Genomic DNA, 6,404 nt, shown 5'->3' with positions numbered 1-6,404 from the left:
TTATTATCCACCATACAGATATCATTTAATATTACCTGTTCACCTAATTGAGGCTGGCTGAATCCAGCCCTAACCTTGTCAGCATAAGTCCCCTTTTGTTCTGTAACATTAGATAGAAAAGGCTGCCGTCTTATAATGTCATCTAATAAACTGGCACGCACCTCCATCTCCTCTACCCTTGTTTTAAGACGTTCATTGTCAATGACTAATGCTGTTGATATAGTCTCCATGTCAATCCATACGTCAAGTAAGAAATTAGTTGCAGCTTTAGTCACTTTATTATTTTCACTAGTCATGTAGTCAATGACTTTTTCTTCAACTTTGTTACAAGCTCAAAAATAGTAGACACGTCAGAGTACCTCTGCCTTTGATCCTGTATGTTAGCAACAATTATTTCACTCTCACGCACATTTTTGCCTGTACTTCTCCCCGATTCCGAATGAAAACTATTTACATCAGAAACCATATTATCAGGCTGAATATCCGGAAAATCAGTTATCTTAACATTTGACAAATCATTTGTGAAATGTTCCGGCATCATCTTCTAACTGCACCCCCTGTTCAACCATTCAGCCAACTTTAACTACGTTTTCCACACCACCTACCTGGATATGAGAACCAGCATTGCCAGACGTCCCAGCTTTAGTATTAACACTAACAGTACTCATTGCACCACTACCTCCACTACTTAAAACGCTACTTGCTTTAATATTTTTAACTTTAGACGATTTCTCAGAAGCCTTCTTTACAGAATCAGTATTGTACAACGTGGGAACTTTGGAAGGAAGGGGGGGGGAAGGTCCAATCTTCTCTTCCTTCCCCCCTCCTTTACCAAGCTTCTTGCTATGAATTCTGCCTTCCATTAACTATAATAGTCGGTTCAAAGCAACCGACTATTATTAACTGAGACACAAAAATATTATTAACTGAAGATTAGTTAACTACGCCAAAAACTACAACGTCAATAAATAAATCTATCAAGAATTAATGTTACAACACAAGAAAACAGTAGCAACCTCTGCAGTCGGGGAGAACTTTTTGCCACACACCCGAGCACTAGCCTAGTCACCGGTGAACTCCACAAAATCATTAGCATCACTCTAGAAAATACATCGAAAAGTAGCCCGGAATGTCAGATGACACATGTCGACAATGCCATCTGGTCTCAGAAACGATCCAACACATCACCGCAAGGTGATCACACAGACTGCGTACACTCGTAGACACGACCAGGTAGTCAGGATAATACATCAGAAGCGAGCGAGGAAATACCAGTTGACAAAAGAAAGTGTACCATACTACAAGTACGAACCCTAGGCAGTACTAGAGACCCGAATCCACAAGCTGTACTGGGACTGCGCCATAATAACGGATAAGACCATTCTGCACAACAGACCAGACATAACCCTTGTGGACAAGATGGAAAAGGTTACCTACCTGATTGACATAGCAGTGCCCAACACTAGCAATATCCAGAAAACCCATGAGGAAAAAATTAGAAAGTACACGAACCTGAGACATGAAGTCAAGGTGATGTGGCATATGCAAGAAGTTACGAACATCCCTATCATGGTGTCGACCACGAACATCCCTATTATGGTGCCAAAGACCCTACATAGCAGGCTAGCAGCAACAGGTCTCCCAGAGAACACCTACAAGGAACTCCAGAAAATCACAATCCTGAACACCTGTAGGAGAGTCAGAGAGTTCCTCGACCAACAGTAACACCAGACATTACAGCCACCCTGTGTACTTGGTAGCAGTACCCGTCACGGAGTGGAATCCCCCAATCAGGGAGAAATAATATAAGAGCAACAATAATAATAATACAAATTTGTAATAACCCAACAACTATAAGTAATGTGGATAGTAATATAGACCATGAGTATAGGGTAAAGTATAGGCTAAGGAACCATCTGTCGAAACCATAGTAAAAATGCAAGTAAGTACCTGTAAAGGTACTTACTTGCATTTTTATTATGAATTATGTTATGTGAAAAGTACTTAGTGTTGCAATTACGATGGTTTCGGCGTTTTTACTATTATTTTACGATGGTTTTTGTCGTTTTTACTATTATAAATTTTACTATTTAATATAATAATAATAAATAGCAAATGCTTAATGTACGGTACTCACTTTATACAATCTGCAATAGTTATTAGGGTGAATTGATGGCCAAATTTTAGATTGAATAATTTAAATTAAAAAGCGAGATAAAAAATAAATTAATTTGACGGAATTTAAAATAAGCGCAAGGAGGCAGAATTGCACAACTCCGTCCTTGGTTGTCATGAAGGATCAGTTTTATATTGCTCAGAGTTTTTAATTAATTGTCCTTCATGACAACCAGGGACGGAGTTGTGCACTTCTGCCTCCTTGCGCTTATTTTAAATTCCGTCAAATTAATTTATTTTTTATCTCGCTTTTTAATTTAAATTATTCAACCTAAAATTTAGCTATCAATTCACCCTAATAACTATTGCAGATTGTATAAGGTGAGTACCGTACATTAAGCATTTGCTATTTGGAATTTAGTCTAACAATCGCGGTATTTTAAGAACTCTATAATTTCTCATATAATAATAATAATAATTTTAATATATATATATATATATATGTCATGTTTTAGCTAACTATATATAACCAACGAATAAGCAACAGTAAGACAATCAGTGTGAATACAACTGCATCTGAGAAATCCGCTTACAGTATTCTCTTCCTGGCTAGATCAAATTTCAGTCAAGGTCACTCATGTTGTTAATCGAAATGTATAAATTTAAAGTAATTCATTTGAGTTAACAATTGATCTATTTCAAATAAAATAGCTACAAATTAACCTTAAGGTAAAAAAAGCTGATATCGTTAACATAAACCCAAACCATCTTAACATATCGCATTGCTTATGTTGAGATTAAACGGCAAAAAGTCTTCTGTCGTTGTGAGTGACATTTATCGCCCATGTTTTAAGATTAATCTCCAGTAACAGTTCTTATCAGTTTGACGTATCACCGTTTAGGACGATTGGCGTTGGCTGCTGAAACCAGTACTTTTAATTCTTGGTTTTGCATTCAGCTGATTTATAATTTTAAATCACAGAATTGTGGTGGGTGAGAGTTAAAATGAAAACACTGAAACTTCGCGTTTCATTTCCTCGACATGCTTGACATTTATTTGAAAGATGAAGCGAAAAAAAGTGCGTTCGGACGCACGCGCGCGCGCTCACACACACACACACACACACACACATCTCAGACTTAAAAAAATTGATGCAACACCCCGTTATAATGGAGAACTATATTTCTTCAGCATATGATATACCACTTTAATAAGTATAGTAATCGCTCCTAGAGCAGCGTTACTCAAGCATCTCATAATCAAGATGCATATTGCCTAGCCATCTATTAGAATGAGCTAATAATATCCACAACGAGGGGGGGGGGGATCAAAGGGTTTCACGAGTAATTACAGACCTGTTAGTTTAACTTCTGTTCTGGGGAAAATAATGGAGTCACTGGTTGAAGAAGTAATTCATGATCATCCGGACAAGGCTACCATTACTTCAGACACAGCATGGTTCTGTTAAGGGGAAATCTTGTCAGACCAATTTCACTGGATACTACGATGTAGTCACAAAGGAACTGGATGCAAAAAATAATTTTAATATCATATATTTGGATTTCAGGAAAGCTTTTGATACCGTTGAAAGTAAAAGACTACTGTATAAATTGCAATAGTGTGGCATTAAGGGCAGTATATTACTATGTATAAAGGGATGGTTGAGTGGGAGAAGACAGAGAGTGGTAATCAATTGACACCGCTCTTCGTGGACTAATGTTATTAGTGGAGTCCCCAAGGGTTCGGTGTTGGGCCCATTGTTGTTTTGTATATTTATCAATGATATTGATGAAGGAATATCAGGCTTAAAGGTGGTTATATCACTAATGACGGAGCTACTGCAATAGGATCTAGAAAAGTTAGGTAGATGGGCTGCGAAATGGCAATTGAAGTTTAACATTGAAAAATGCAAAATACTGCATATTGGTAGCAGTATTGTTGCTGTTGTAGTAGGATATTAGGAGCATTAGCGACTAACGCCATATTGCTCCGTGTATATTGTCTGTGAATTACGTGCGTTCTGAGGTAGTATTTTCTGTGTGCTGCACAAAAAACCCGAGTTTAATACTACCCTCTCCTGAGACCGACTAAATCAGCCACGTTGTGAAAAAGGCCCATAAAATTCCTCACGTCATCGACGGGACTCGAACTCAAGTAATTTTCACCCGGTGCGGGGGAGGACGGCGATCCCACCGACTGTGCTACCCACAAGGGCTGGGTAGCCATAGCCCCAGACTAAAGTACTAACTATGTAGTACTACACTGAGGATAGTGGGAAATGAAAAAGGTTAGGAAGTAATTGTGCAGTGAGATATGAAATTCTCCGATCAGTGCAAACAGGCTGCCAGGACAACTCATGGAATTTTCGTCAATTCTACTCAGAAATTTTTATAGCAGTGATAAGGAAGTGATTATCCCATTGTATAAGGCAATAGTTAGGCCAAATCTTGAGCACACTGGTGTGAAGGCCTCATTTTTTTATTATTATTATTTATTATTATTATTAGCCATATGGTGCAAGGAAGCCTGAGGCTTATGCTGCACCAGCCAAAAAAATTCCCTAGTTACCCCTGAGAGAGAGAGAGAGGAATCACCAAGATAGAGAAGAATGATGATATCCAGCTAAGGACACTGGGTGTGCCAAGCCCATACTCACCAGATGTGAGCCCCTGGGGTAAGTAAGGATGTAGGGTTGCTGGAACGAGTACAGAGAAGGGCAACGAGATTGATGGGTGGAACAAAGGGGTGCTCTTACCAAAAAAAAAAAAAGCTTCAGTTCTGCATATTGCAGCGTCTGTAAACTAGACACCTGTGAGGTGACTGATTAAGGTGTTTAAGGCTTTGAATGGATTGAGCAAACTCAATGTTGATAGGATTCTTCCTCTTTCTCAGACTATGCACATGAGGGGTCACGAATTCAAATTGAGAAAGGACGGTTGCAGAATAGATGTACGGTAGCTTTCCTTTAGCCAGAGGTTGGTTGATTGCTGAAATAAATTTCAATCAGAATGGATGGGAAGATTTTTTTTTTTTTTTTTTTGGCTGATGCTGTATAGGCTTGTTTTCTTTCACCACATGCCTCTACTAATGCCAATGCTAATAATACGTCAGCCTAAGCCTGTGTGGGCAAGAAAAATATCGAAAGTAAGAACTCCAGCTAAAACCTGCAGAAAAGAGGTTAAGACAGTTTGGAAAACTCGAAGAAAGCTATACTAATTTAGCTTGAAGTTAATATCGCTAGTATCACACCCTGTGGAGCCATAGGGTGCGATACTAGCACCCTATGAAACCATGCCCCAGAAGCATAAGTGGCCACATAAATTTTACTTCTGGACAGACCCCACTCTGATTTGATAACTCTCACAATTACTCCAGTAAATTTCATGATTTTTTTTAGAAATATTATTACGATTGGAAAATTAGTTTAGTTTACTGTCAATAGTTACACCCCTATATTTAATCGCTGTTACTATAGGAAGATGTTCGTTGTGGATTTTTATTTGCGAAGAACGATGAATATCCAATTTAGTTTTAAAGACAAGCATTTTAGTTTTTTAAAAGACTGATCTTGAATTTGTTGGTGAAGGTCTAGTTATGAAAATCAGAGAACAACGTTGGCAGAGTTTTCTAGCGCAGCTCTAGATTTTCCACTGATAAGAATAGTCAAGTTCACAATAATCTTATTATTTTCGAACGATCTGTAAATCCAATCTTGCAAGGCAACATTCCACAAAAGGGGACCCCAAAATAGATTCCTGAGTACACCCTCGTATCACCATCCTAGTTACTTGGTTGTACTTGGGCTTAATAATAACATCTTTCAGAGAAATAATTTATAAGACGGAGAAATTGTGGAAAAGTTAAAACGAAAATTTTCAAGGGCGCGCTCTCTCATCAAAATGAGTCGAAAGCGCTCTCGAAATCTAGAAAAATGACCAAGACTTATTTTGAAAGAGAGTTCTCAATATTAAATATGAAATCTCCTAGTGCATCACTGTGTGATTTACCCGAGCTAAAACCGTATTGATTTGCTGGAAGGAGACGCTGACTGCAAGGATTGCAACAAATCTAAACGCCTTAAGTCGTTCTAAAAGCTTTCCTAAACTTGAGAGGAACGCAATAGGGTGATATGCCTTTGGTTCTGTGGCGGGTTTATCTGGTTTTCGAAGAATTTTAATAAAGCTGTTTTCCATAAAATAGAAAAAGTACTATCCACAAGACATTTGTGAAAAGGCAAATTTTTTTAGAGAAAACATGACATCTTTAAAATTTTATTAATAGTACTAAC

The sequence above is a fragment of the Mastigoproctus giganteus genome, chromosome 12 (assembly GCF_048544385.1).
Source record: "Mastigoproctus giganteus isolate SK-2022 chromosome 12, ASM4854438v1, whole genome shotgun sequence".
NCBI classification, from domain to species: Eukaryota; Metazoa; Arthropoda; class Arachnida; order Uropygi; family Thelyphonidae; genus Mastigoproctus; species Mastigoproctus giganteus.
The sequence above is the reverse complement of the archived record's forward strand: the minus strand, read 5'-3'. Positions refer to the sequence as shown.